We start from the raw sequence: 23,837 nt of genomic DNA, 5'->3' as shown, positions 1-23,837 counted from the left end.
GCACCATTGCCCCTTTCCAACGGCTGCATATTGAGGGTATCCATTTCTCTGCCTCCTGACTGACACTTGTTATTGTCCATGTTTTGATTATAACCATCCTAGTGAGTTTAAAATGAGATCTCATTTTGATTTTGATTTCGCTAGTGATGCTGACCATCTTTTCAGATGCTTATTGGCCAATTGTGTATCTATTTAAATCCTTGGCAAATTAAAAAATTGGGTCGATTTTCTTTGTATTGTTCAGTTGTAAGCATTTGTTTTATATCCTGGATACTAGTCTCTTATTAGATATATGCTTTGCAAGATTTTTCTCCTATTCTGCAGATTGTCATTTCACTTTAATTTTTTTAAACATTAAAACAATTTCTTTCTAGGGGAGGTAATTAGATTTATTCATTTTGTTTTTCTTCCTTAGCACGCACTCTATCATTTGAGCTACCCCTTTCCCCTTTCATTTCACACTCTTGATGTTGTCCTTTGTAACAAATGATTTTAATTTGATGAAGTCCATTTTATCTATTTTGTTTTATCACTTGTGCTCTTGGTATTGTATCTAGGAAGCCATAGCCTATCCTATGACCACAAAGATTCATACTATGTCTTCTTTAAGAAAGTTCATATATTTAGTTTTTACGTTTCTGTCTGTGATCCATTTTGAATTAATATTTGTTATATAAAATACGGGGTCCAGATTCCAGATTCATTCTTTTGCCTTCAGATACCCAGGTGTCTCTGCTCCATTTGTTGGATAGACTATACTTTCAATGGAGTGTTGTTGGCACATTTCTGGAAAACTGACTGTAAATGTAAGTTTCCCCCCAGGATTTTTTATTGTGTCTCATAGATTTCTGCATCCAAACTTATGACAGAAGCATAATGACTTGAGTGCTATAGATTTGCTGTAACCTTTGAGTGAGTCCTCCAAATTTGCTCTTCTTTTTCAAGATTGTTTTGGCTGACCTGGGTCCCTTGCTTTCAATATGAATTTTGGGATCAGTTTTTCAATTTTTGCAAAGAAGTCAGCTGGAATTTTGATAGGGATTCCATTAAATATGTAGATTACTTTGGGAAGTCTTAACATTTTTAACAATATTTTCTACCATTGCATGATCATGGGATGCCTTCCATATATGAAGATATTTTAAAATTTTTTTGGTGATACTTCAAAATATTCAATGTACAAATCTTGTAAACTTTTGTTAAATGTATCTCTCATTTTATTTTTTATGCAGTTGTAAATGGAACGGCTTAGCTTCATAAGGGTGGGACTATATATATCAATTTATTTATTTCTAGGATTCCTACATAGCAAATACACTAGGTTTATATTTGCTACATTGATCTATCCACAATTCTTCCCACCCCCGTGTCATAAGAAACCAAGACCCAGCTTAAGCCATCTGAACACCTATGTGGAAGTGAGAAATGAGACCTTTGGGTGGGGTTTGTGTAGATGATACTGAGATCTTATTCAGGATGGCTTCATCTTAATTTCTTTTAAACAATCCTTTCAGAGTACATAGTCAGATACATTAGGAAAATGCTGTTTTGATGTGCGGAGGAGCTAAGACTATAATTTTCAAGTAATTTCTAGTGAGAGTGTTGTACTTGAAACATAATTTGCATCAATCTTTGAAGATTTATGTTTCAGGAGCTTTGAGTAAATAATACCTGTCTTTATTCAATAACTACAACTAAATGCTCAAGCAACATGTAAGAGTTTGAGCAAACTGCTCCCGCCCCGTAGTGCTGGTTGGTTGCAGCTGTAACTGGAGTCAGCGCTTACCTCGCCCAGTACACTTGTGCTGATCTGCTCAAAACAGTTCGTCCAACAGTTTGTCGGTAGTCTTTTAGACAAAGCCATAAAGCATTGATTTAAGGTTGCTGGAATGTAATCTATTCTTATTAATATTAAGTAAGCACATATTGAGTACTTACTGTATGTTGGGAATTGTCCCTCAGCCTCACATGAATATTACTTCTAATAAAACCTCTCATATTTCCCTGCTATTTGCACTTTACAGATAAGGAGACTGAGGATTAGGTCTTCTCTCTTTTGGGGGGAGCTCATTATCAATGATGGGAAGTTGTAAGGAAAAAGATATTGATTCATCCAGAGAAAATATTTTTCTGAGATTCAGTATTGAAGAAGGTAACCACTGAAGAGGGTGATCATTGTTTGAGTGAGACGAGCCCCGGGTTGTACGGAGTCAGCATCCCTGTCCTGGACGCTGCACGTGTAGAGCTGCGTGGTGGGTGAGGCGGCGCGGCCGCGCAGGGAAAGCGGATGCCGGGCCGTTGGGCTGTGCTCAGGCCCGGTGGGGCTTTCTCCTAAGAGCAGTGGACCGTCATTGACAGATTTTAAGTAGGCTAGTGCGATGCTCTCGTAGATCACTTTTGTCTTGTAGAATGCTTAGAAACATTTAGAAGGCTCGGCAGGAGGTGATGTGATGAGTCAGAGTAGGGTGGCTGCGAGGTGTAGCAGTGTTCAATTTTCAAGTGATTTTCAGTCCCAGGTTTGTGGCTCAGTAGCCGTGTCACTTTGGATGACACACCCAAGGAAGTGAAACAATTTATCTAATCAATAGAAGCAGTGATGTACCGAACTCCCAGGACTGCTGTGTAGATCCAGTGAGATAACGTGTGCACAGTGTGCAGCATGGTCCCCAGCACAGAGTCAGTGCTGAGGGAGTGCCAGTGAGTACCTGGTAGGACAGGTGTGGGTGGTGGATCTCGTTGACTGAGGAAATTTGCCCCTGAAGGAGGGGTCTTGTCACATCTGTGAGTGATTGGCCTGAGCTGGGAGAGGCAGGGAGACCTTGCCCCCAACCAAGGGCCCTGGGCAGGATGGCTATGGGAGGAACACCGTGAAGTTAGCTCTTTGCAGGTGGAGTTGGAGGTGCCCTTGAGACATCTAAGTGCAGTGTCACAATCACAGAAGTGGTCTGGTCCCGGGCTGTGCATTTTCCTGCTGAGATATTGATCTCTGAACGCGAAGACATACTTTACAGGACAAGTGAATAGTAGTATCATCTCTCATCAAAGCTCACATCTCTTTATTCATCACTCACTTTGCTAATTGGGTACTTACAGAACACACTTCACTGTCCTCCCCTGGGCTCAGGCTCCACAGAAAAGAGCTGGTGAGTCTCCCTCTTTTCCAGAAGAAGACACACTTAGCTGGTAGACATCTATACCTCGCCAGACTTAGAATTTTAGGTTGTTGATTTAATTCTATTTTCTGTTGGTCATCTCCTGACAGGAGAGACGTTTTACCTCATGGTCAGGTTTCAATTAGCTGTTACTGAGAATTGCTGGTCTGATCCATAGTGTATTTATTCTATTAACTTTGTAGAGTACTTATCATTTTTCTGTCTTTGCTCTTTAATTTTGTTTGCCCCTTCAATTTTCTATCTTATTTGGGACCTTATTTTATTTTTTAATTAAAAAATGTCTATTAGCGGTTAACAAAACAAAAGCAAAGAAAAAATGCACATGATAGCTAAATTTAGAAAATATCTTGTGTGTTTTCTGTCTCAGCAATGGAGGGTTCTAGAAACTCGTGAAAAGCTTCATTACATAAGTTCCTTTAAATTCTGATTAAGAAATAAAACCTTCCTTCCTCATCTTTCAAGCTGCACAGCTAATTGTCAAGAAAGTGAGGGGAAATTCTCAGAAGCCAAGACAAACCAGAAAGCAGGGATTCTGGGAGATACGTGAGCCTTAGAAGCCCTGGGGTGCCGGTTGGCTCCTGAACTGAGTTTCAGTTGCCCTGGCAGGAGGGCAGGAGGTGAGCCTGTGGCCTCTCACACTGGGAGTTGGATGGCTGTTCTTATATAAGGCCAAACACATCCTGAGAATCCTGCTTTATAAAAGGTTGAATTAGAAAGAAAAGAATAAAAGCATTCCTCAAGGCAAGGAAGTAAGGAAAGTAAAATTTTTTGGAAGCGGGAAAAATAACATATCCAAAATAAGGATTTAGTTTAAAGCTGTTCTGGCATGAGAGTGACCACAAACCCATGGCAGAAAATCACAGCTCCTCCCGGAAAGAGAAGGTGTGTTTTGAATGAATCAGTGGACAGCCATTCTGAAAAAGGCCTCCAGAGTCTTCTGGATCAAGATACTGGACTCAAACACCTCCCTTCCATGGTCTCATTTAAATAACCAGAAAGGTTTTAAAGGAAAGAAGCCATAATCATAGTTCTATTTATTGACATTACTTTATGCTAGGAATTCAAAGGTGACTATGGAGTTGTCTCCTCTTTTATGGACCTTACTTTCTATTTGACATAGTTGGGGAACTTGGTGGAGGGTGGTGTTAGTATGTTGCAATTAACCAGGAGAGGAGTTTAAGAAAGCAGTGAAGGGTTGGTGACATTTTTCGCTGAGGACAGTCCTGTTCAGTTGGCTTGTAATTACAGGCTCGTTGAGTTGTCACTGGAGGGAATTAATCTTAAGGAATTTGGACTTAGCTCAGGCCTCTTCAGAATGGACAAGTGAACCTGGAGAAAGACAGTCAAATCTGTGCAGACATTGAAGTTCACTTCAACATGTGGTATCCATGAGCCAAAGATAGGACTAGTAGGCAGCACTTCTTGAGGACAGAGGAGTGGTTTTTAAGGTTCTTCAAGAATGAATCCCAAGGTACCGGGATGGCCAGTTGTCAAACTGTGACTTTGCTCTTTGGACGGTGTATCCACCAAGGGTATTGGCCGTTTATAAGTTTCCATTTCTCCTTAATACATGTCAGGTTATGAGGACGTGGGCATAAACGTTTCACACCTTGTCAAGGTGACTTTGGGTACCTGCCTAGAATCATGGGCACAGTTGCGGCTGCGTCATACATCTTGCCGCACATCCCGCTCCCCGGCTCCGTGATCACGGCAGAGTGGTTCCTTATTGAGCTGTCCATCTCCTCTGTGACATCGTAACCAAACAAAAGATTGGAGAGTATTAGCTTGGCTTTTTTCTTTTCTAACATTCCCTTCAAATTATGATGACTGATAGTGGACCCAGTTACGTTTGCAGATGATTTACAAGTAGGGCTGTCAGTACAAACCTTGTAATCCCCGCTGTGTGATCTAGAGAAGAAAGTTACACTCTTTCCAAATTGTTTTGATGCACTTATGTGGGAAAATGATGTATGTTTGAATATGTATTTCCTCTCTTACTCATCATGGCTAGAGATGAATATTTGTAGACATGGAATGAGTACTCTGTATTTGAACTGTATGGTCCCCTAAATTCTCCCCAGCTTTTTAAAGTCATCACTGGAGTGCTACCTCCAGAGTGCCGCAAAGCATCCAACACTGCCTGCTCTTCGGACACTGTAAGTTTCCAAGTTGGAGAAGGCTGCTGGCTGGTGAGGCAATCTCTCGCACATCTCTGGTTGGGTGATGTGAGCTGAGAACACAAGAATTGGCAGACAGTAACTAACCACGATCACGTCCATTTCTGGAACACTCATGGAGGATTTTACACCTATGCTAGTGGAATACGTTATTTCATTTAGTTTTCCCAAAAATCATAATTAGATTTTATCACCTGTATTAAAAAGGAAACTGTCAAAGCGAGTGACGTGCAGACTTTGGACTGGAACACGGGTCTTTCTGATCCCTGTCTCTGTTCCCTCCCCGGCCTATCCTTGCAAATGACCAGGAGACTCTTCCTCTGTCTTGAGTTTCCCTCTGATGTTACCGCTCTCTTTGTTTCTAAGAGAGGAAAACAAGTCTAAACTTACTTTCCAGTTGGAAATGGAATGGAGAGTTAACGTTGGAAGCCGGGAGAATCTGTCCTGTGATGAAGTGGTCTCCGAGCCACTTCCACTGGGATGTCACATCACTGTCTGGGCCCCTTGCTCAGCCTGTGCACAGGTGACAGCGCAGTTGTGCCGAGCAGTCCTCCCGGACAGGGCAGTGGGTTGGAAATGAGTTTGGGGATTTGGTTTCATTACACAAGTTCCTGAGGGCCTTGACCTGGCACTTCGAGTGGGAGCATTCCCTGTCCCACAGACTGTGCTCTGGGCCCGTGCAGACCTGACGTGGCCTCAGCCTGAGTCTCAGGGCCCGTGGTGATGAGGAGCATTTTAGCCCAGGGTCTGCCGGAGGCTCTGAGACTACTGGGCTGTGGGACTTTGTCCAGGATGATAATAATTCCTCCCTGAGTTTCAGATTTCCTTGCCTGTGAGCCGGGGTAGTAGTTGTTTCTGAGATGATTGTAATGATTCAGTAATGGGCGCAGCGTGTGCTGACAGGTAGCTGGGTGCTTTAGGAGCAGAAGTCGCAATCACTCTGTCAGCCTCTCCCTGTGCGCTCTGTGCTTTGAGAAGTTGTGTGTTTGGTGAAAGTCCCGCCCAGACCCTAGGGTCTAGATGAACTGTTGTTCCTTTACTTTCCCTTCCTTTTCCTCTTTCCCTTCTCTGTGTCCCATGTTTAGGTAGCAGATTCCTCTATTTCAGGGAATACGGGCTTTTCTAGTAAAGGGACAGGTGGAATGCGGAGAGGTGGGGCCCAGAGGGGGTCTGGAGTGTCTGCACAGTGCTGCTTCCCTGCGTTTCTGCATCCGGTCCCATCAGTGCACTAAGTCAGCCTTCCTCTTCCTTCCTGTGTCATCGGGTCTCTGTTTTAAGGGAAAACCATTTTTATGGGTCTTTTTTCACTTACGTGTTTCATTCAGATGCTTGTTGCTTTTCTCCCTGTGCTTCAGCGTTCCGAGGAGAAAATTCAGCCGTGCAGCATCCTCTCCGAGCTCTACGAGTTGATCGGCTTCCACTGCAAGTCCACCTTCTTCAAGCGGGTGGCCCCCGTGCGGCACGCGGCCCCCGGCATCCCGGAGCCTGGCGGGAAGGCCTGCTCCCGACTCCTCCTGCAGACGCTTCCTGGCTACAGTCTGTCACTGGACTTGCAGGACTTCAGCAAATGTGTTGGAACTAAAACATTGCTTCAGCCCCATTAACCATGCCTGGTTTGGGCCCTGCTGTCCTGCCTCATCAGGGTGAATCTTGATTCATTTAGAACAGGGCTCAGCAGACTTTTCCTTTCAAGGGCTTGGGGGTAAATATTTCAGGGTCTGAAAACCTCCTGATCTCTGGTGCAGCTGCTCAGCTCTACTGTTTAGATGCCAGAATAGCCAGATAGTCCACACACCCATAGAGCTTTATTAACAGCGGTGGCTGGGGCTGGATTGGGTGTATGAACTGCAGTTTGCCCCCACAGCCTCCTCAATATTGACACCTGCACCAGAGTGTACATTTGTGACAATGGGTGAACCTACACTGACATGTCATCATCACCCATAGCCCATAGTTGACACTAGGATTTACACATTGTGTTGTGCACTCTGTGGGTTTGGACAGATGTACAATGACATGTATCCACCATCACAGCATCATACAGAGTCGTGTGTCTTAGTGACCTTAAAATGCTCCGTGCTGCACCTCATTCATTGCTCTTTCCCCTCTAGCCTCTGGCAGCCACTGATCTTTCAGTCTCTGTGTTTTTCCCTTTCCCAGAACACCATACAGTTGGAATCAGACAGTTGCTGAAACTTCCCAGATTGGCTTCTTTCACTTGGTAATATGCATTTAAGGTTCCTCCATGTCTTTTCATTCCTTGATAACTCATTTCATTTTAGCACCAAATAATAGTCCATTTTCTGGCGGGACCACAGTTTATTTATCCATTCACCTACTGAAGAAGAGCTTAGTTGCTTCTGAATCCTGTTGAGTATGAATAAAGCTGCTATTAACATCTGTATGCAGATTTGTGTGTGAACATAAGTTTCCATTTCATCGAGTAAACACCAAGGAGCACAGTTGCCGGATCATATGTTAGAATTACGTCTAGCTCTGTAAAAAATTGCCAGACCGTCTTCCAAAGTACCTGGGCCATTTTTCATTCCCACCAACAATGCATTATAATTTCTGGTGCTCCACATCCTCACCAGCATTCGGTGCTGTCAGTGTTCTGCATTTTGGCAGTTCTGACAGGTGTGCAGTGGTATCTCGCTGTTTCAGTCTGCATCCCCTTGATGACAGGTGCTGTGGAGCATCTTTCCAAAGGCTTCTTTGGCATCCAGATTTCTTCTTTGATGAGGTGTGTGTTCAGGCATTTTGCTCATTTTTTAATCAGGTTATTCATCCTTCTTGTTGAGTGTAAAGAAATTTTGTTATATTCTGGATTTCAGCCCTTTATCAGTGTGTCCCTGCCCTTCACCTTCAGTGCCAGAGTTGTCCTTTGGGTCTCAGTGGAGTGTCAGATCTTCAAAGAGATTCCCTGTCTTCCCTCAGCCTAAATAATGTCCTTGTATTTTTCACTTTCAGTGACTCATTTTGTTCTTTTTAAATAGCATTTCCCATAATTTGTAAGTATATTAAAGACAAAAGGGCAATGATTGAACACCGCCTGCCCCACCAGGCTGTGTGCCCTGTGAGAGCAGAGGCCCTGTCCCCACTCAACGTTTCCCATGACAGCACATGGCACATGTCCATGTAAAAGTGTGTAACGTGGGGCCAAACCTGATGAGCAGCTATGACGACATGTGTTGTCTACCATTTATTGAGTAGACTTTGTTTCTGATCTTAATTATTAAATCATATGAATGAAACTTGGTTGTTTTGAAAAATAAAACAACAAAGCACACCTCAATGTGATTGGTAATTTCTACTTAGATTTCTGACCCAGGAGGGGATGTTCACCATCATTTTGTGGAGGAGGTTGGGAAGGTAAAGTAAGAGAGTGAGATCAAATAAAGTAAAAATGATAACAGTCAGTTGGCTTTATTTTCACTGAAATAAAAGTTATTTTAAACCCTATCTCAGCTGTTGTCCTGTTGTTTTAAACATTTCTCATAGAATTAAATGGAAGCCCACTAAACCCTGAAAGGGAAACTGTGTGCTCAGGTCCTGAAAATTGTTTATGTCTATTTCTTGAGATACAAATTTCCCTGCTGGTTACAGAAATACGAGGCGGGAACACAACAGTGCACTGCATGTGTCTGCCGGCTTCACGGGCTGCTCAGTGTCAATTTCATTTCTTGGGTTGCAGTTTAGGACGGATTTCCATGAGAAATATTGCTCAGAATTTTCCTGAATGAAGGATTGAATTTTCCACAGGAAATATTATGAAACAGAGTGACAAGGCACAAGGGTTTCCCATAAAGGAATAGTTGATATAATAAACTCTCACTATGGTGAATATTTTTAATAAAAGCAAGTTGAAAATTTTATCACTAGGTCAAATGGCACAAATCCGTCTGAAGAAAAAAGATTCAAATTTTATAGAAGAAGTGGTTTGAATCAAGTAGAAATTATGATTTCTACACTATTTGTTGTAAGAACTTATACTCAGTCTTATCATAATTGCCGGTGGTAGGAAGTGGATCATTATTTATTTATTAAAAAAAATTCACAAGGTGCTATTTGCCCCATTCTTGATGCGGCATTCCTGTGGTTAGTTAAGATGGGACATTTAGGAAACTTAGCTAGGTCTTCCGGACATTGATTTCAGACACTTTATATTAACTACAATCTCTTCTTTTGTGTCGGCATATGGTCCATACATAAATATGGGGAGGAACAACCTCCAACTCGGTTTTACAGTGCAAACCGAAGGAAATTCAAACCGGCACCAGGAAATAAACTGAGAAACCACAGTAAGGGTTTCTCCTGCAACCCGTTCCCTTTGTGCTGGATGAACGAACGTCTCTCCACATGCTCAGTTCTGAGAGATAAGTGTGTGTGAAAGCCGTCCTTCACCTAGCTTGAAGGGAACACAAAGTTTCTTTTCAGTTGCCAACTCCACTCCATACATATATATGGGGAGGTACAAGCTCCAACTCGGTTTTACAGTGAAAACGGCAGGCACTTCAAACCGGCACTAGGAAACAGACTGAGAAACCACAGTAAGGGTTTCTCCTGCAACCCGTTCCCTTTGTGCTGGATGAACGAACGTCTCTCCACATGCTCAGTTCTGAGAGATAAGTGTGTGTGAAAGCCGTCCTTCACCTAGCTTGAAGGGAACACAAAGTTTCTTTTCAGTTGCCAACTCCACTCCACACATATATATGGGGAGGTACAAGCTCCAACTCGGTTTTACAGTGAAAACGTAAACATCCTTTGTGTGTGGTTTCTCAGCCTGTTTCCTAGTGCCAGTTTGAAGTGCCTGCCGTTTTCACTGTAAAACCGAGTTGGAGCTTGTACCTCCCCATATATATGTATGGAGTGGTGTTGGCAACTGAAAAGAAGCTTTGTGTTCCCTTCAAGCTAGGTGAAGGACGGCTTTCACACACACTTATCTCTCAGAACTGAGCATGTGGAGAGACGTTCGTTCATCCAACACAAAGGGAACGGGTTGCAGGAGAAACCCTTACTCTGGTTTCTCAGTCTGTTTCCTAGTGCCGGTTTGAAGTGCCTGCCGTTTTCACTGTAAAACCGAGTTGGAGCTTGTACCTCCCCATATATATGTATGGAGTGGAGTTGGCAACTGAAAAGAAACTTTGTGTTCCCTTCAAGCTAGGTGAAGGACGGCTTTCACACACACTTATCTCTCAGAACTGAGCATGTGGAGAGACGTTCGTTCATCCAGCACAAAGGGAACGGGATGCAGGAAAAACCCTTACTCTGGTTTCACAGTCTGTTTCCTAGTGCCGGTTTGAAGTGCCTGCCGTTTTCACTGTAAAACCGAGTTGGAGCTTGTACCTCCCCATATATATGTATGGAGTGGAGTTGGCAACTGAAAAGAAGCTTTGTGTTCCCTTCAAGCTAGGTGAAGGACGGCTTTCACACACACTTATCTCTCAGAACTGAGCATGTGGAGAGACGTTCGTTCATCCAGAACAAAGGGAACGGGTTGCAGGAGAAACCCTTACTCTGGTTTCTCAGTCTGTTTCCTAGTGCCGGTTTGAAGTGCCTGCCGTTTTCACTGTAAAACCGAGTTGGAGCTTGTACCTCCCCATATATATGCATGGAGTGGAGTTGGCAACTGAAAAGAAACTTTGTGTTCCCTTCAAGCTAGGTGAAGGACGGCTTTCACACACACTTATCTCTCAGAACTGAGCATGTGGAGAGACGTTCGTTCATCCAGCACAAAGGGAACGGGTTGCAGGAAAAACCCTTACTCTGGTTTCACAGTCTGTTTCCTAGTGCCGGTTTGAAGTGCCTGCCGTTTTCACTGTAAAACCGAGTTGGAGCTTGTACCTCCCCATATATATGTATGGAGTGGAGTTGGCAACTGAAAAGAAACTTTGTGTTCCCTTCAAGCTAGGTGAAGGACGGCTTTCACACACACTTATCTCTCAGAACTGAGCATGTGGAGAGACGTTCGTTCATCCAGCACAAAGGGAACGGGTTGCAGGAGAAACCCTTACTCTGGTTTCTCAGTCTGTTTCCTAGTGCCGGTTTGAAGTGCCTGCCGTTTTCACTGTAAAACCGAGTTGGAGCTTGTACCTCCCCATATATATGTATGGAGTGGAGTTGGCAACTGAAAAGAAACTTTGTGTTCCCTTCAAGCTAGGTGAAGGACGGCTTTCACACACACTTATCTCTCAGAACTGAGCATGTGGAGAGACGTTCGTTCATCCAGCACAAAGGGAACGGGTTGCAGGAGAAACCCTTACTCTGGTTTCTCAGTCTGTTTCCTAGTGCCGGTTTGAAGTGCCTGCCGTTTTCACTGTAAAACCGAGTTGAAGCTTGTACCTCCCCATATATATGTATGGAGTGGAGTTGGCAACTGAAAAGAAACTTTGTGCTCCCTTCAAGCTAGGTGAAGGACGGCTTTCACACACACTTATCTCTCAGAACTGAGCATGTGGAGAGACGTTCGTTCATCCAGCACAAAGGGAACGGGTTGCAGGAGAAACCCTTACTCTGGTTTCTCAGTCTGTTTCCTAGTGCTGGTTTGAAGTGCCTGCCGTTTTCACTGTAAAACCGAGTTGGAGCTTGGACCTCCCCATATATATGTATGGAGTGGAGTTGGCAACTGAAAAGAAACTTTGTGTTCCCTTCAAGCTAGGTGAAGGACGGCTTTCACACACACTTATCTCTCAGAACTGAGCATGTGGAGAGACGTTCGTTCATCCAGCAGAAATGGAACGGGTTGCAGGAGAAACTCTTACTCTGGTTTCTCAGTCGGTTTCCTAGTGCCGGTTTGAAGTGCCTGCCATTTCCACTGTAAACCGAGTTGGAGCTTGTACCTCCCCATATATATGTATGGAGTGGAGTTGGCAACTGAAAAGAAACTTTGTGTTCCCTTCAAGCTAGGTGAAGGACGGCTTTCACACACACTTATCTCTCAGAACTGAGCATGTGGAGAGACTTTCGTTCATCCAGCACAAAGGGAACGGGTTGCAGGAGAAACCCTTACTCTGGTTTCTCAGTCTGTTTCCTAGTGCCGGTTTGAAGTGCCTGCCGTTTTCACTGTAAAACCGAGTTGGAGCTTTTACCTCCCCATATATATGTATGGAGTGGAGTTGGCAACTGAAAAGAAACTTTGTGTTCCCTTCAAGCTAGGTGAAGGACGGCTTTCACACACACTTATCTCTCAGAACTGAGCATGTGGAGAGACGTTCGTTCATCCAGCACAAAGGGAACGGGTTGCAGGAGAAACCCTTACTCTGGTTTCTCAGTCTGTTTCCTAGTGCCGGTTTGAAGTGCCTGCCGTTTTCACTGTAAAACTGAGTTGGAGCTTGTGCCTCCCCATATATATGTATGGAGTGGAGTTGGCAACTGAAAATAAACTTTATGTTCCCTTCAAGCTAGGTGAAGGACGGCTTTCACACACACATATCTCTCAGAACTGAGCATGTGGAGAGACGTTCGTTCATCCAGCACAAAGGGAAGGGGTTGCAGGAGAAACCCTTACTCTGGTTTCTCAGTCTGTTTCCTAGTGCCGGTTTGAAGTGCCTGCCGTTTTCACTGTAAAACCGAGTTGGAGCTTGTACCTCCCCATATATATGTATGGAGTGGAGTTGGCAACTGAAAAGTAACTTTGTGTTCCCTTCAAGATAGGTGAAGGACGGCTTTCACACACACTTATCTCTCAGAACTGAGCATGTGGAGAGAAGTTCGTTCATCCAGCACAAAGGGAACGGGTTGCAGGAGAAACCCTTACTCTGGTTTGTCAGTCTGTTTCCTATTGCCGGTTTGAAGTGCCTGCCGTTTTCACTGTAAAACCGAGTTGGAGCTTGTACCTCCCCATATATATGTATGGAGTGGAGTTGGCAACTGAAAAGAAACTTTGTGTTCCCTTCAAGTTAGGTGAAGGACTGCTTTCACACACACTTATCTCTCAGAACTGAGCATGTGGAGAGACGTTCGTTCATCCAGCACAAAGGGAACTGGTTGCAGGAGAAACCCTTACTCTGGTTTCTCAGTCTCTTTCCTAGTGCCGGTTTGAAGTGCCTGCCGTTTTCACTGTAAAACCGAGTTGGAGCTTGTACCTCCCCATATATATGTATGGAGTGGAGTTGGCAACTGAAAAGAAACTTTGTGTTCCCTTCAAGCTAGGTGAAGGACGGCTTTCACACACACTTATCTCTCAGAACTGAGCATGTGGAGAGACGTTCGTTCATCCAGCACAAAGGGAACGGGTTGCAGGAGAAACCCTTACTCTGGTTTCTCAGTCTGTTTCCTAGTGCCGGTTTGAAGTGCCTGCCGATTTCACTGTAAAACCGAGTTGGAGCTTGTACCTCCCCATATATATGTATGGAGTGGAGTTGGCAACTGAAAAGAAACTTTGTGTTCCCTTCAAGCTAGGTGAAGGACGGCTTTCACACACACTTATCTCTCAGAACTGAGCATGTGGAGAGACGTTCGTTCATCCAGCACAAAGGGAACGGGTTGCAGGAGAAACCCTTACTCTGGTTTCTCAGTCTGTTTCCTAGTGCCGGTTTGAAGTGCCTGCCGATTTCACTGTAAAACCGAGTTGGAGCTTGTACCTCCCCATATATATGTATGGAGTGGAGTTGGCAACTGAAAAGAAACTTTGTGTTCCCTTCAAGCTAGGTGAAGGACGGCTTTCACACACACTTATCTCTCAGAACTGAGCATGTGGAGAGACGTTCGTTCATCCAGCACAAAGGGAACGGGTTGCAGGAGAAACCCTTACTCTGGTTTCTCAGTCTGTTTCCTAGTGCCGGTTTGAAGTGCCTGCCGTTTTCACTGTAAAACCGAGTTGGAGCTTGTACCTCCCCATATATATGTATGGAGTGGAGTTGGCAACTGAAAAGAAACTTTGTGTTCCCGTCAAGATAGGTGAAGGACGGCTTTCACACACACTTATCTCTCAGAACTGAGCATGTGGAGAGACGTTCGTTCATCCAGCACAAAGGGAACTGGTTGCAGGAGAAACCCTTACTCTGGTTTCTCAGTCTCTTTCCTAGTGCCAGTTTGAAGTGCCTGCCGTTTTCACTGTAAAACCGAGTTGGAGCTTGTACCTCCCCATATATATGTATGGATTGGAGTTGGCAACTGAAAAGAAACTTTGTGTTCCCTTCAAGCTATGTGAAGGACCGCTTTCACACACACTTATCTCTCAGAACTGAGCATGTGGAGAGACGTTCGTTCATCCAGCACAAAGGGAACGGGTTGCAGGAGAAACCCTTACTCTGGTTTCTCAGTCTGTTTCCTAGTGCCGGTTTGAAGTGCCTGCCGTTTTCACTGTAAAACCGAGTTGGTGCTTGTACCTCCCCATATATATGTATGGAGTGGAGTTGGCAACTGAAAAGAAACTTTGTGTTCCCTTCAAGCTATGTGAAGGACGGCTTTCACACACACTTATCTCTCACAAATGAGCATGTGGAGAGACGTTCGTTCATCCAGCATAAAGGGCAGGGGTTGCAGGAAAACCCTTTCTCTGGTTTCTCAGTCTGTTTCCTAGTGCCGGTTTGAAGTGCCTGCCGTTTTCACTGTAAAACCGAGTTGGAGCTTGTACCTCCCCATATATATGTATGGAGTGGAGTTGGCAACTGAAAAGAAACTTTGTGTTCCCTTCAAGCTAGGTGAAGGACGGCTTTCACACACACTTATCTCTCAGAACTGAGCATGTGGAGAGACGTTCGTTCATCCAGCACAAAGGGAACGGGTTGCAGGAGTAACCCTTACTCTGGTTTCTCAGTCTGTTTCCTAGTGCCGGTTTGAAGTTCCTGCCGTTTTCACTGTAAAACCGAGTTGGAGCTTGTACCTCCCCATATATATGTATGGAGTGGAGTTGGCAACTGAAAAGAAACTTTGTGTTCCCTTCAAGCTAGGTGAAGACGGCTTTCACACACACTTATCTCTCACAAATGAGCATGTGGAGAGACGTTCGTTCATCCAGCACAAAGGGAAGGGGTTACAGGAAAACCCTTTCTCTGGTTTCTCAGTCTGTTTCTTAGTGCCGGTTTGAAGTGCCTGCCGTTTTCACTGTAAAACCGAGTTGGAGATTGTACCTCCCCATATATATGTATGGAGTGGAGTTGGCAACTGAAAAGAAACTTTGTGTTCCCTTCAAGCTAGGTGAAGGACGGCTTTCACACACAATTATCTCTCACAAATGAGCATGTGGAGAGACGTTCGTTCATCCAGCACAAAGGGAAGGGGTTGCAGGAAAACCCTTTCTCTAGTTTCTCAGTCTGTTTCCTAGTACCGGTTTGAAGTGCCTGCCGTTTTCACTGTAAAACCGAGTTGGAGCTTGTACCTCCCCTTATATATGTATGGACTGGAGTTGGCAACTGAAAAGAAACTTTGTGTTCCCTTCAAGCTAGGTGAAGGAAGGCTTTCACACACACTTATCTCTCACAAAAGAGCATGTGGAGAGACGTTCTTTTATCCAGCACAAAGGAAAGGGTTTGCAGAAAAACCCTTTCTCTGGTTTCTCAGTCTGTTTCCTAGTGCCGGTTTGAAGTGCCTGCCGTTTTCACTGTAAAACCGAGTTGGAGCTTGTACCTCCCCATATATATGTATGGAGTGGAGTTGGCAACTGAAAAGAAACTTTGTGTTCCCTTCAAGCTAGGTGAAGGACGGCTTTCACACACACTTATCTCTCAGAACTGAGCATGTGGAGAGACGTTCGTTCATCCAGCACAAAGGGAACGGGTTGCAGGAGAAACCCTTACTCTGGTTTCTCAGTCGGTTTCCTAGTGCCGGTTTGAAGTGCCTGCCGTTTTCACTGTAAAACCGAGTTGGACCTTGTACCTCCCCATATATATGTATGGAGTGGAGTTGGCAACTGAAAAGAAACTTTGTGTTCCCTTCAAGCTAGGTGAAGGACGGCTTTCACACACACTTATCTCTCAGAACTGAGCATGTGGAGAGACGTTCGTTCATCCAGCACAAAGGGAACGGGTTGCAGGAGAAACCCTTACTCTGGTTTCTCAGTCTGTTTCCTAGTGCCGGTTTGAAGTGCCTGCCGTTTTCACTGTAAAACCGAGTTGGAGCTTGTACCTCCCCATATATATGTATGGAGTGGAGTTGGCAACTGAAAAGAAACTTTGTGTTCCCTTCAAGCTAGGTGAAGGACGGCTTTCACACACACTTATCTCTCAGAACTGAGCATGTGGAGAGACGTTCGTTCATCCAGCACAAAGGGAACGGGTTGCAGGAGAAACCCTTACTCTGGTTTCTCAGTCGGTTTCCTAGTGCCGGTTTGAAGTGCCTGCCGTTTTCACTGTAAAACCGAGTTGGAGCTTGTACCTCCCCATATATATGTATGGAGTGGAGTTGGCAACTGAAAAGAATCTTTGTGTTCCCTTCAAGCTATGTGAAGGACGGCTTTCACACACACTTATCTCTCAGAACTGAGCATGTGGAGAGACGTTCGTTCATCCAGCACAAAGGGAAGGGGTTGCAGGAGAAACCCTTACTCTGGTTTCTCAGTCTGTTTCCTAGTGCCGGTTTGATGTGCCTGCCGTTTTCACTGTAAAACCGAGTTGGAGCTTGTACCTCCCCATATATATGTATGGAGTGGAGTTGGCAACTGAAAAGAAACTTTGTGTTTCCTTCAACTTAGGTGATGGACGGCTTTCACACACACTTATCTCTCAGAACTGAGCATGTGGAGAGACGTTCGTTCATCCAGCACAAAGGGAACGGGTTGCAGGAGAAACCCTTACTCTGGTTTCTAAGTCTGTTTCCTAGTGCCGGTTTGATGTGCCTGCCGTTTTCACTGTAAAACCGAGTTGGAGCTTGTACCTCCCCATATATATGTATGGAGTGGAGTTGGCAACTGAAAAGAAACTTTGTGTTCCCTTCAAGCTAGGTGAAGGACGGCTTTCACACACACGTATCTCTCAGAACTGAGCATGTGGAGAGACGTTCGTTCATCCAGCACAAAGGGAACGGGTTGCAGGAGAAACCCTTACTCTGGTTTCTCAGTCTGTTTCCTAGTGCCGGTTTGAAGTGCCTGCCGTTTTCACTGTAAAACCGAGTTGGAGCTTGTACCTCCCCATATATATGTATGTAGTGGTGTTGGCAACTGAAAAGAAACTTTGTGTTCCCTTCAAGCTAGGTGAAGGACGGCTTTCACACACACTTATCTCTCAGAACTGAGCATGTGGAGAGACGTTCGTTCATCCAGCACAAAGGCAACGGGTTGCAGGAGAAACCCTTACTCTGGTTTCTCAGTCTGTTTCCTAGTGCCGGTTTGAAGTGCCTGCCGATTTCACTGTAAAACCGAGTTGGAGCTTGTACCTCCCCATATATATGTATGGAGTGGAGTTGGCAACTGAAAAGAAACTTTGTGTTCCCTTCAAGCTAGGTGAAGGACGGCTTTCACACACACTTATCTCTCAGAACTGAGCATGTGGAGAGACGTTCGTTCATCCAGCACAAAGGGAACGGGTTGCAGGAGAAACCCTTACTCTGGTTTCTCAGTCTGTTTCCTAGTGCCGGTTTGAAGTGCCTGCCGTTTTCACTGTAAAACCGAGTTGGAGCTTGTACCTCCCCATATATATGTATGGAGTGGAGTTGGCAACTGAAAAGAAACTTTGTGTTCCCTTCAAGCTAGGTGAAGGACGGATTTCACACACACTTATCTCTCAGAACTGAGCATGTGGAGAGACGTTCGTTCATCCAGCACAAAGGGAACGGGTTGCAGGAGAAACCCTTACTCTGGTTTCTCAGTCTGTTTCCTAGTGCCGGTTTGAAGTGCCTGCCGTTTTCACTGTAAAACCGAGTTGGAGCTTGTACCTCCCCATATATATGTATGGAGTGGAGTTGGCAACTGAAAAGAAACTTTGTGTTCCCTTCAAGATAGGTGAAGGACGGCTTTCACACACACTTATCTCTCAGAACTGAGCATGTGGAGAGACGTTCGTTCATCCAGCACAAAGGGAACTGGTTGCAGGAGAAACCCTTACTCTGGTTTCTCAGTCTCTTTCCTAGTGCCGGTTTGAAGTGCCTGCAGTTTTCACTGTAAAACCGAGTTGGAGCTTGTACCTCCCCATATATATGTATGGATTGGAGTTGGCAACTGAAAAGAAACTTTGTGTTCCCTTCAAGCTATGTGAAGGACGGCTTTCACACACACTTATCTCTCAGAACTGAGCATGTGGAGAGACGTTCGTTCATCCAGCACAAAGGGAACGGGTTGCAGGAGAAACCCTTACTCTGGTTTCTCAGTCTGTTTCCTAGTGCCGGTTTGATGTGCCTGCCGTTTTCACTGTAAAACCGAGTTGGAGCTTGTACCTCCCCATATATATGTATGGAGTGGAGTTGGCAACTGAAAAGAAACTTTGTGTTCCCTTCAAGCTATGTGAAGGACGGCTTTCACACACACTTATCTCTCACAAATGAGCATGTGGAGAGACGTTCGTTCATCCAGCATAAAGGGCAGGGGTTGCAGGAAAACCCTTTCTCTGGTTTCTCAGTCTGTTTCCTAGTGCCGGTTTGAAGTGCCTGCCGTTTTCACTGTAAAACCGAGTTGGAGCTTGTACCTCCCAATATATATGTATGGAGTGGAGTTGGCAACTGAAAAGAAACTTTGTGTTCCCTTCAAGCTAGGTGAAGGACGGCTTTCACACACACTTATCTCTCAGAACTGAGCATGTGGAGAGACGTTCGTTCATCCAGCACAAAGGGAACGGGTTGCAGGAGTAACCCTTACTCTGGTTTCTCAGTCTGTTTCCTAGTGCCGGTTTGAAGTGCCTGCCGTTTTCACTGTAAAACCGAGTTGGAGCTTGTACCTCCCCATATATATGTATGGAGTGGAGTTGGCAACTGAAAAGAAACTTTGTGTTCCCTTCAAGCTAGGTGAAGGACGGCTTTCACACACACTTATCTCTCAGAACTGAGCATGTGGAGAGACGTTCGTTCATCCAGCACAAAGGGAAGGGGTTACAGGAAAACCCTTTCTCTGGTTTCTCAGTCTGTTTCTTAGTGCCGGTTTGAAGTGCCTGCCGTTTTCACTGTAAAACCGAGTTGGAGATTGTACCTCCCCATATATATGTATGGAGTGGAGTTGGCAACTGAAAAGAAACTTTGTGTTCCCTTCAAGCTAGGTGAAGGACGGCTTTCACACACAATTATCTCTCACAAATGAGCATGTGGAGAGACGTTCGTTCATCCAGCACAAAGGGAAGGGGTTGCAGGAAAACCCTTTCTCTAGTTTCTCAGTCTGTTTCCTAGTGCCGGTTTGAAGTGCCTGCCGTTTTCACTGTAAAACCGAGTTGGAGCTTGTACCTCCCCTTATATATGTATGGAGTGGAGTTGGCAACTGAAAAGAAACTTTGTGTTCCCTTCAAGCTAGGTGAAGGAAGGCTTTCACACACACTTATCTCTCACAAATGAGCATGTGGAGAGACGTTCTTTTATCCAGCACAAAGGAAAGGGTTTGCAGAAAAACCCTTTCTCTGGTTTCTCAGTCTGTTTCCTAGTGCCGGTTTGAAGTGCCTGCCGTTTTCACTGTAAAACCGAGTTGGAGCTTGTACCTCCCCATATATATGTATGGAGTGGAGTTGGCAACTGAAAAGAAACTTTGTGTTCCCTTCAAGCTAGGTGAAGGACGGCTTTCACACACACTTATCTCTCAGAACTGAGCATGTGGAGAGACGTTCGTTCATCCAGCACAAAGGGAAGGGGTTACAGGAAAACCCTTTCTCTGGTTTCTCAGTCTGTTTCTTAGTGCCGGTTTGAAGTGCCTGCCGTTTTCACTGTAAAACCGAGTTGGAGATTGTACCTCCCCATATATATGTATGGAGTGGAGTTGGCAACTGAAAAGAAACTTTGTGTTCCCTTCAAGCTAGGTGAAGGACGGCTTTCACACACAATTATCTCTCACAAATGAGCATGTGGAGAGACGTTCGTTCATCCAGCACAAAGGGAAGGGGTTGCAGGAAAACCCTTTCTCTAGTTTCTCAGTCTGTTTCCTAGTGCCGGTTTGAAGTGCCTGCCGTTTTCACTGTAAAACCGAGTTGGAGCTTGTACCTCCCCTTATATATGTATGGAGTGGAGTTGGCAACTGAAAAGAAACTTTGTGTTCCCTTCAAGCTAGGTGAAGGAAGGCTTTCACACACACTTATCTCTCACAAATGAGCATGTGGAGAGACGTTCTTTTATCCAGCACAAAGGAAAGGGTTTGCAGAAAAACACTTTCTCTGGTTTCTCAGTCTGTTTCCTAGTGCCGGTTTGAAGTGCCTGCCGTTTTCACTGTAAAACCGAGTTGGAGCTTGTACCTCCCCATATATATGTATGGAGTGGAGTTGGCAACTGAAAAGAAACTTTGTGTTCCCTTCAAGCTAGGTGAAGGACGGCTTTCACACACACTTATCTCTCAGAACTGAGCATGTGGAGAGACGTTCGTTCATCCAGCACAAAGGGAACGGGTTGCAGGAGAAACCCTTACTCTGGTTTCCCAGTCGGTTTCCTAGTGCCGGTTTGAAGTGCCTGCCGTTTTCACTGTAAAACCGAGTTGGAGCTTGTACCTCCCCATATATATGTATGGAGTGGAGTTGGCAACTGAAAAGAAACTTTGTGTTCCCTTCAAGCTAGGTGAAGGACGGCTTTCACACACACTTATCTCTCACAAATGAGCATGTGGAGAGACGTTCGTTCATCCAGCACAAAGGGAAGGGGTTACAGGAAAACCCTTTCTCTGGTTTTTCAGTCTGTTTCTTAGTGCCGGTTTGAAGTGCCTGCCGTTTTCACTGTAAAACCGAGTTGGAGATTGTACCTCCCCATATATATGTATGGAGTGGAGTTGGCAACTGAAAAGAAACTTTGTGTTCCCTTCAAGCTAGGTGAAGGACGGCTTTCAAACACAATTATCTCTCACTAATGAGCATGTGGAGAGACGTTCGTTCATCCAGCACAAAGGGAAGGGGTTGCAGGAAAACCCTTTCTCTAGTTTCTCAGTCTGTTTCCTAGTGCCGGTTTGATGTGCCTGCCGTTTTCACTGTAAAACCGAGTTGGAGCTTGTACCTCCCCTTATATATGTATGGAGTGGAGTTGGCAACTGAAAAGAAACTTTGTGTTCCCTTCAAGCTAGGTGAAGGAAGGCTTTCACACACACTTATCTCTCACAAATGAGCATGTGGAGAGACGTTCTTTTATCCAGCACAAAGGAAAGGGTTTGCAGAAAAACCCTTTCTCTGGTTTCTCAGTCTGTTTCCTAGTGCCGGTTTGAAGTGCCTGCCGTTTTCACTGTAAAACCGAGTTGGAGCTTGTACCTCCCCATATATATGTATGGAGTGGAGTTGGCAACTGAAAAGAAACTTTGTGTTCCCTTCAAGCTAGGTGAAGGACGGCTTTCACACACACTTATCTCTCAGAACTGAGCATGTGGAGAGACGTTCGTTCATCCAGCACAAAGGGAACGGGTTGCAGGAGAAACCCTTACTCTGGTTTCTCAGTCGGTTTCCTAGTGCCGGTTTGAAGTGCCTGCCGTTTTCACTGTAAAACCGAGTTGGAGCTTGTACCTCCCCATATATATGTATGGAGTGGAGTTGGCAACTGAAAAGAAACTTTGTGTTCCCTTCAAGTTAGGTGAAGGACGGCTTTCACACACACTTATCTCTCAGAACTGAGCATGTGGAGAGACGTTCGTTCATCCAGCACAAAGGGATCGGGTTGCAGGAGAAACCCTTACTCTGGTTTCTCAGTCTGTTTCCTAGTGCCGGTTTGAAGTGCCTGCCGTTTTCACTGTAAAACCGAGTTGGAGCTTGTACCTCCCCATATATATGTATGGAGTGGAGTTGGCAACTGAAAAGAAACTTTGTGTTCCCTTCAAGCTAGGTGAAGGACGGCTTTCACACACACTTATCTCTCAGAACTGAGCATGTGGAGAGACGTTCGTTCATCCAGCACAAAGGGAACGGGTTGCAGGAGAAACCCTTACTCTGGTTTCTCAGTCGGTTTCCTAGTGCCGGTTTGAAGTGCCTGCCGTTTTCACTGTAAAACCGAGTTGGAGCTTGTACCTCCCCATATATATGTATGGAGTGGAGTTTGCAACTGAAAAGAAACTTTGTGTTCCCTTCAAGCTAGGTGAAGGACGGCTTTCACACACACGTATCTCTCAGAACTGAGCATGTGGAGAGACGTTCGTTCATCCAGCACAAAGGGAACGGGTTGCAGGAGAAACCCTTACTCTGGTTTCTCAGTCTGTTTCCTAGTGCCGGTTTGAAGTGCCTGCCGTTTTCACTGTAAAACCGAGTTGGAGCTTGTACCTCCCCATATATATGTATGTAGTGGTGTTGGCAACTGAAAAGAAACTTTGTGTTCCCTTCAACTAGGTGAAGGACGGCTTTTACACACACTTATCTCTCAGAACTGAGCATGTGGAGAGACGTTCGTTCATCCAGCACAAAGGGATCGGGTTGCAGGAGAAACCCTTACTCTGGTTTCTCAGTCTGTTTCCTAGTGCCGGTTTGAAGTGCCTGCCGATTTCACTGTAAAACCGAGTTGGAGCTTGTACCTCCCCATATATATGTATGGAGTGGAGTTGGCAACTGAAAAGAAACTTTGTGTTCCCTTCAAGCTAGGTGAAGGACGGCTTTCACACACACTTATCTCTCAGAACTGAGCATGTGGAGAGACGTTCGTTCATCCAGCACAAAGGGAACGGGTTGCAGGAGAAACCCTTACTCTGGTTTCTCAGTCTGTTTCCTAGTGCCGGTTTGAAGTGCCTGCCGTTTTCACTGTAAAACCGAGTTGGAGCTTGTACCTCCCCATATATATGTATGGAGTGGAGTTGGCAACTGAAAAGAAACTTTGTGTTCCCTTCAAGCTAGGTGAAGGACGGATTTCACACACACTTATCTCTCAGAACTGAGCATGTGGAGAGACGTTCGTTCATCCAGCACAAAGGGAACGGGTTGCAGGAGAAACCCTTACTCTGGTTTCTCAGTCTGTTTCCTAGTGCCGGTTTGAAGTGCCTGCCGTTTTCACTGTAAAACCGAGTTGGAGCTTGTACCTCCCCATATATATGTATGGAGTGGAGTTGGCAACTGAAAAGAAACTTTGTGTTCCCTTCAAGCTAGGTGAAGGACGGCTTTCACAGACACTTATCTCTCAGAAATGAGCATGTGGAGAGACGTTCGTTCATCCAGCACAAAGGGAACGGGTTGCAGGAGAAACCCTTACTCTGGTTTCTCAGTCGGTTTCCTAGTGCCGGTTTGAAGTGCCTGCCGTTTTCACTGTAAAACCGAGTTGGAGCTTGTACCTCCCCATATATATGTATGGAGTGGAGTTGGCAACTGAAAAGAAACTTTGTGTTCCCTTCAAGCTAGGTGAAGGACGGCTTTCACACACACTTATCTCTCAGAACTGAGCATGTGGAGAGACGTTCGTTCATCCAGCACAAAGGGAACGGGTTGCAGGAGAAACCCTTACTCTGGTTTCTCAGTCTGTTTCCTAGTGCCGGTTTGATGTG

General features: G+C 45.0%; 1 pseudogene; it reads left to right on the top strand.

The window, feature by feature from the left end:
• Positions 1–7,034, top strand: part of LOC140695049 (trafficking protein particle complex subunit 9-like) — a 109,545-nt pseudogene extending 102,511 nt beyond the window's left edge.
• The last annotated feature ends 16,803 nt before the right edge of the window (positions 7,035–23,837 follow it).

The sequence above is a fragment of the Vicugna pacos genome, unplaced genomic scaffold, assembly GCF_048564905.1.
Source record: "Vicugna pacos unplaced genomic scaffold, VicPac4 scaffold_127, whole genome shotgun sequence".
NCBI classification, from domain to species: domain Eukaryota; kingdom Metazoa; phylum Chordata; class Mammalia; order Artiodactyla; family Camelidae; genus Vicugna; species Vicugna pacos.
The sequence above is the reverse complement of the archived record's forward strand: the minus strand, read 5'-3'. Positions and strand labels throughout refer to the sequence as shown.